An 8,009-nucleotide genomic window follows, 5' to 3' on the forward strand; every position below is an offset into this window, starting at 1 on the left:
TGTTTCTAGGAGTTTCTTGGTAGAGGTTTTAGGGTTCTCTAAGTGTAGTATCATATCATCTGCGAAGAGTGAGAGCTTGATTTCTTCCTTTCCTACCTGGATGCCTTTAATATCTTTTTCTTGCCTAATCGCTATTGCAATACTATCAGTACTATATTGAACAGCAGTGGAGAGAGTGGACATCCTTGTCACATCCCTGATCTTAGAGGGAAGGCTTTTCCCAATTGAGGATGATGCTTGTAGGCTTGTGGTAGATGGCTTTAGCTATATTGAAGAAAGTCCCCTCTATCCCCATTTTGGCTAGGGTTTTCATCATAAACTGGTGCTGGATCTTGTCAAATGCTTTCTCTGCATCTATTGATATGATCATATGATTTTTTTCTTTCCTTTTGTTGATATGATGGATTATGTTGATTGATTTCCGAGTGTTAAACCAGACTTGCATCCCCGGGATGAATTCTACTTGGTCATGGTGTATGATCTTTTTGATGAGTTGTTGAATTCTATTTGCTAGTATTTTGTTGAGAATCTTTGCATCTGGGATATCGTCCTGTAATTTTCTTTTCTCATGGTGTCTTTGTTTCCTTTTGGTATTAGAGAGATATGAGCTTCATAGAAACTGTTTGGGAGAGTTTCCGCTTTTTCAATTTCCTGGAAAAGCTTGAGAAGGACTGGCAGTAGGTCCTCTTTAAATGTTTGGAAAAATTCGCTAGTAAATCCATCTGGACTTGGGCTTTTGTTTTTGGGAAGACTTTTGATTACAGTTTCAATTTCCTTGATGTTAATAGGTCTATTCAGATACACTAGATCTTCTTGATTCAGCCTTGGGAGATTATAGGAGTCCAGGAATTTATCCATTTCTTCAAGTTCTCTTGTTTCATGGCATACAGACTTTCAAAGTAGTCTCTGATGATCTTTTGAATTTCTTTGGTTTCTGTTGTGATACCCCCCTTCTCATTTCTGATTCGGTTTATTAGGGTTCTCTCTTTCTGTTTCTTTGTGAGTGTTGCTAGTGGTTTATATATCTTGTTTATTTTCTCGAAGAACCAGCTCTTGGTTTTATTGATCTTTCAGATTGTTCGTTTGGTTTCCACATCATTGATTTCTGCTCTAAGTTTTATGATCTCTTTCCTTCTGCCTGATTTAGGCTCTTTCTGTTGATCCTTTTCTAAGGTCTTGAGCTGTGAGGTCAAATTGTTTATGTGCATCCTTTCTACAGTCCTAAGATATGCTTGCAGAGCTATAAATTTTCCCCTTAATACAGCTTTTGCTGCATCCCATAGGTTCTGGTAGCTCGTGTCTTCATTCTCATTTGTTTCCAGGTATCTTTTGATTTTGTCCTTAACTTCCTTCCTGACCCACTCGTTGTTCAGCATCGAGTTGTTTAATTTCTAGGTGTTTGATTTGGTTCTCCATGTCTGTGTGTGATTCACTTCTATCCTTAGTGCATCATGGTCTGAAAAGATGGTGGATACTATTTCTTTCTTCCTGATTCTGTTGAGGTATGTTTTGTGCCCTAGCACATGGTCTGTTTTGGAAAATGTTCCATGTGCACTGGAGAAGAATGTGTATTCTTTCTTTTGGGGGTGTAACGCCCTGTATAGGTCTATAAGCCCTTTCTCTTCTATTTATTCTTTCAAAGCCAATGATTCCTTGCTGGGTTTTGTTCTTGTTGATCTATCCAGAGGTGATAAGGTGATGTTGAAGTCCCTAATTACTATTGTGTTGATAGCAATGTCTTCCTTAAAATCTGTTAGCAGTTGTTTTAATTATTTAGCTGTTCCCTCATTAGGTGCGTATACATTTAAGAGTGTGATCTCTTCCTGTTGTATGTATCCCTTGATGAAGAGAAAATAGCCTTCACTGTCCCTGCTAATCTTTTTCAACCTAAAATTAATGTTGTCGGATACTAGTATGGCCACCCCAGCTTTTTGGAAGGAGCTGTTTGTTTGCAGGATTGTTTTCCATCCTTTCCCTTTGAGTCTGTGTTTGCTCTGACTGTTGAGATGAGTTTCTTGTAGGCAGCAGAATGTTGAGTTCTATCTCTGTATCCATTTTGCCACTCTGTGTCTCTTAAATGGTGAATTTAGACCGATGACATTGAGAGAGATTATTGTTATGGGGTCTTGTGTCATTTTTCTGTAAGGGTGTGTTGTGGTTGTAGGGTTTGTCTTGTCTTATAGTAGTCCCTTTAGCCCTTGTTTTAGGTTTGGTTTTGAGTCTATGAAGTTCCTGAGCTGCTGTTTATCTAGAAAATAGTGTACCGTTCCTTCGATTTTGAATGAGAGTTTAGCCGTATAGAGTATTCTTGGTGAAGCATTCATTTCAGTAAGTTTTTTTCACTATATCTCGCCACTGCCTCCGGGCTTGGAGGGTTTCCTCTGATAGGTCTTCTGTGAATCTAAGGGGTGCTCCTTTGTACGTGATTTCCTTCTTTGCCCTTGCTGCTTGCAGTATTGTGTCTCTATCGGCAGTATAGATCATTCTAACTATGATATGTCTTGGAGTTTTCTTGTTAGGGTCTCTTTTAGCTGGCACCCTTCGAGCTTCTTTAATCTGAACAGCTGCATTGTCGAGCTCTGGGAATTTTTCCGTGATGATTTCTTTAACCACGGCTTTTTCACTGGGATTGTTTCCCTGAGCTTGTGGTAGTCCAATGATTCTAATGTTGTTTCTTTTGGAATTGTCTCCTTGGACTCTGATTCTCTGTAGAGCTATTTTGAGGTCTTTTTCCACGGTTTGTTGTTGCATGTTGGCTTCGTGCAGCTGAGCTTCCAGCTCACTGATTCTTTCCTCAGCTGTGGTCATTCTATTTTTGAGGGCACAGACTGAGTTTTTCATTTCATCAATGGAATCTTTGATTCGTGCCATTTCTGTGCGTAGCTTTCCAATTTCTGCTTTCATTTCTTCCTATATTTTGTTGATTGTGCGATCCATTGTTTCTTTCACGTCCTCTTTCAATTTACTGGATATCTGTCTGACTGTTTCATTAAGTTGATTGAACATCTTCATGACCTCATATCTGAATTCTTTGTCAGAGAGGTCCCTTAGGTTGATAGTACCTACTGAGGCTTCTAGATTTGTTTCATAAAAACATGGAATGCTTCACGAATTTGCGTGTCATCCTTGCACAGGGCCCATGCTAATCTTCTCTGTATCGTTCCAATTTTAGTATATGTACTGCCGAAGCGAGCACACTTTGAGGTTTTATAATACTTTAATATTATTTTCTGAATGAACTATACTCTGCCTAACCTATAGGAAACCACTGACGCATTTCATTCTGAGAGACAGACTAGGAACTTCATTTTAGGAAAATGAGAATCTGGAACATTCTGAAGAGGCACACTATTAGGAAATGATTGAACTCAGGGAATAATAAATTTAGATCCTTGGCCATGTGTTATATTCACTAGTAGAGCAACCTTAGATCATTCATTTCAACTTTCTTACATAGGAGTTTTTCAGAAATAAGTGATAAGAATAATTCAGACTTCCTCAACTTGTGAATTTTAAGTGAGAAGTTAGTCGAACAGACGTAATGATCAAGTAAGACTAAATCAAGTTATTGTTAAAGATGAAAGTGAAGTTAAAAAGGAAGAGAATATATAAATTTGGAGAATACAAAATGATAATGAAAAAGTAAAGGATCAACTTAAGCAGCAGTGGGGGAAATGGAAGGAAATAATTAAAAACTGTTATCTAGCCTTTCAGGGAATTTATCAAAGGTGTCTACCCAAGTGCTTTGCATAGGCAAAATTACATGATAGAGGAACTCTTTGTAATTTTTAATTACAGGTTAAGAATTTTGTCAGAGAGTTCATTCCACTGACAAGGCTGGGGTTTGAACTATAATAGATTGAGTATTATATTTTCTTCTATTTTCACTATTTTGAAACTAAGTTTTAGAGGTTAATTTTTTTGTATGGCATCATTTCTGTGCTCAGGGCCTTACTCTATCATTTCTAATCATCCATAGAACCATGCAAGAGTTAAGTTCTAGATGAATTGCCATTTTTCAGGTAGAAAACACAAGAGCCAGACTGCTAATAAGAGTAGCTAGGACCCTTGATATGAAATTGCCCTACTAATGTTTGTCTTGATTATTGTGGTGTTTAACAGATTAACACTCAAAGGTGATTTTAAAAACATTACTCTATTTAGGGTTGCTCCACGTTGCTCTTTTTGTTTTGTGTGTGTATATGTGTAAAAATTCATAGTACCCTCAACAACTGAGTTTTGCTAAAAGCCATATTGTTCAACACAAACCCCTCCCTCCATTGCTTTTTAAGTGTTATTGCCATTAATTTACTCAAGCATTCAGTTATTTACCTAATCTTTGTGGGTTGCAAGTAGCTCATTTAAGAAATATTTAATATTCTGCTAACAACAAGTCTCAAAATGAAGACATTACTGGTGCCCAGTCAAGCAAATCAATGAATAATAGGAGGATAGTGCAACAGTGCTTAATCTTCTGCAGAATATTCAGTTCACTGAAAGAGACTCAAAATGGCTTAATCCTGAATGAGAATAGTTTCAGAAAGGGTCAGAGAAAGATCTGAACCAAGTGGAAATGGAAGATTGATCTTTTTCATTTAGGGTTTTAGGCCACACAGGGAAAAAAGCTATTGATTATTAGGGAAAACCAGTATTTGGGCCACAAAAAAAGACACTTTTAAATCATGTAAAATTGAATTTGAGTTAGGAAAATGTTACCTTTACATTGTGAACTTGTGACTTGATTATTAGTTTCCCCCATTGAAATTCATATGTATAATGATGATAACATCATATCACTTTTTTAAATCGAATCACCATGAGATACAGTTACAAAGCTCCCATATTTGAGCTTCAGTCATACAATGATTGAACACCCGTTCCTCCACCAGTGCACATTTTTCACCACCAATATCCCCAGTATCTCCCCCACACCATTCCAAATCTCCCCCTGCCTCTATGGCATACATACAATTTTCCCCATACCCTCTCCCTACTTTTGGGCATTAACATCATATCACTTTGAGGAATAAATTAAATAGAGTATAGTTGGTGCAAAACAGAGTGTTAAAAATGTCATAATCGATATTTTGAGCCTGGAATGAGGAAGAATTGCTCTGGGACTATTATTGTGTATGTTCATGGATTTCTTTCATTTCTTTCTTTTTTTTTTGAAGTCATGTTTAAAGAACTGAAAAATCTGAAACTTTGTCCATGGCATCAGAGAACAGCTTGAGAAATCAATTTGAGAGTCATTCCTGTTCAAAGGTGCTTAATATTGCTGAAGTCTTAATTTTGGCTAAGAAAACTATACCTTAAGGAGATAGTGCAATTCCTGTCTCAACCTGGTAACCAAACTTAGTACCACTTAGAGAGAGAGAACCCTGACATCAAAGGTCTCATAGTGGAATAGGATTTTAGCATTCTAGGAGAAGTTCCCACTAGATTGAGTCACATGGATCTAACCGAGTTTCCATACTTAATTTTCAGTTCATAAAAAGTTGGATAGAAGATAAAATCAACGTCTCTAGAAGAAATTCAAAATTCTTCGTACGTGGGACACTCTTTATGCTTCCTTTAGGACACTCTATAAAGACATCCCTTTAAAAGTTACTGTCATGAGAAAAGAAAATGCAGAAAACTATTCTATATTAAGACATAACATAGACATAATTATTCAGTGGAATATATGAACCCCCAATGGGTCCTCAACAGGAAAGTAAAGGGAAGCAAGATACAGTTTGGAAAAAAAAAACCTTGACCTCCACGACTGAAATTTCTGTCCCCTGTCATTCAACCAGTTACTTAATTTGTATGTGTTGGAGCCAGCAAAAATACTTTAGGTGATTTTTAATGAGAACCACAGCCCCAAATAACTCTTTTATTTGGGGGGATCACACCCGGCAATGCACAGGGGCTACTCCTGGTTCTGCACTCAGGAGTTACTCCTGGTGGTGGGATGCTGGGAATTGAACCTGGGTCGGCCAGGTGCAAGGCAAACGCCCTACCCGCTGTGCTATTGCTCCAGCCCCATTCCCAAATAACTCTTACACCTGTGTCCAGGAGCCATATCTGAGGTAGTTTATAGCAGCAGTGTTCATAATATTAAAAAATGAAATTGACCCACCTGCACATCGGTAGTAGAATGGATAAAGTAATTTGTAACAAGAGAGTGGTACAAATACTTACAAATATTTAATGGTTAATTTTTTGTCTTTTCAAATTAATTTTTAAATTTAATTCCCAGTTTTCACTTAACTTACCCTCTAATATACTCTATATATTAGATTATATTAATATATAGTATACTCTATGATTATTTTTATATTATAATAATGAAGATATTCCTGGCCTTTGCTTTGAGAGCGCAGAAGCTTTACCCTTAGTTTCTGCAGATTTTACTTCCTGGTGACCAACTTCACTAAATGAATTTTGTCATTCTGTTCATCTGTATAATTCCCAGCTTCACTTTGTGGTTTTTGGAGAAAGAGAACTGGCTTGCTTCTTTAAAAGCCATTTACAGTAGTGCCCCTGGAATTTAAAATTTGATGGCTTATTCTATGAGTCCATGTGATACTACCCCATCTGAATTTAGCTAACTGAGCTAATGCATAATTAGTATTTCTCTCCACTCATACCTTAGCTTCCCTAATGAGTTGGGAATTATGTTTTCACAGTGTGTACAGGGAGGAAAGACATTTCTGGGATGACTTCCTGAGCTGATATTTCTTTCCACTTCCTTGGTAACTCCCACTTTGCTCTTTTGCTTGTCATTAAATTTTTTTCCTACAGCTGATGGAAATATTATTTAATAAACTTATAAGGTTTGCTGTTCCCCATAAACCCAAGTTCCAGAATTCTGACCTTGCTGTCAGCTTAATTAACTGAACCTCTCTGGTGAGAGCAACAGTGTTGTTTTATTTCTTACTGTTGAGATGTGTTAATGACTCATCAGCAGGGTATTAATGTTCATTTTCATCCAACAAGGACTGAAGATGCACCTTTCACAGTTTATTAATTTTAAGGTTCCCTGGATCAAAATAATCTTTGAGGGTTAGAAGCCTCTTAAAAATTGTAATGCACCTACTTGGTTTATGATAATTGGAAACCATGTTTGTTTTGACAAAGGGAAGTATATTAGGCCATGAACGGATGAGAGTGTGATCAAGGTAAATACCTTTTTGAGCTTCCAGAATAATTTTAAACGTTTCTACTAATTATGCATCGAATATTCAGATGCATTTTCCTCTACTGGAAAGGGATTTGTGATTAGAAGCTTTGAGTTCCATTTTTAAAACATTATAGTAGATAAAATACTAATATTGGTACTTAAAAGAGCATTCCACATAGGAGCCAAGAACTCTTAATTGTCTTTAAGTTTTTCATCCCCATAGCTCCCTGCCGAAGCTATCCAGTTAGCGCTTAACTTTATAATAAATCCCTCTAATAATTTGCATTTCAAATGACAGTCCTTCACCATTTCATGAGTTGGCAATTTGGGCTGGACTCAGCTGAGTTATTCCTTTGCTGGTTTCCGTGGTTCTCACTTGTGTTTCTGGTCAGTTAACAAACCGATTTGGGCTTGCTCTCAGTAACAGTATTGTAAACTACAGTGCTTTAAAGTGTTTCAAAAAATGCCTGTACTAGAGATGGGGGTGGGAGGAAACTGATGGCACTGGTGGAGGAAGTTGACACTGGTGACGGGATTGGTGTTGGAACATTGTCTGTCTGAAGCCCAATTATGAAGAACTCTGTAAATCACAGTGTTTTAAAAATAAATAAATAATTTATTTGACAGGAAGGAGAACTTCAGATAGATGATCTGTTTCGGCTCCACTTTCCCTCACATTTTTCAGCTGAATCTAGCTTGTCACATGATGATGGTAAAGGATCAAAGGGCATCAAGAGGGTATGTCTTGAACACAAGCACTTTTCAAGTCTACTTACTTTATAATCCACCAGAGTGAGCTACAAGAAAGATTATTTGTCCATATAACCACTGACCACCATTT

The 8,009-nt window shown here is 37.1% G+C and overlaps 1 non-coding gene across 1 annotated transcript; it reads right to left on the bottom strand.

Moving 5' to 3' along the window:
- Positions 1–3,089: 3,089 nt before the first annotated feature.
- On the bottom strand, positions 3,090–3,196 carry LOC130038549 (U6 spliceosomal RNA). The gene has a single exon (XR_008794733.1). It is a non-coding gene; the product is annotated as a U6 spliceosomal RNA (small nuclear RNA).
- Between the last annotated feature and the right edge of the window lie 4,813 nt (positions 3,197–8,009).

Source organism: Sorex fumeus, unplaced genomic scaffold (genome assembly GCF_029834395.1).
Source record: "Sorex fumeus unplaced genomic scaffold, SorFum_2.1 ptg000077l, whole genome shotgun sequence".
In the NCBI taxonomy this organism is placed as follows: domain Eukaryota; kingdom Metazoa; phylum Chordata; class Mammalia; order Eulipotyphla; family Soricidae; genus Sorex; species Sorex fumeus.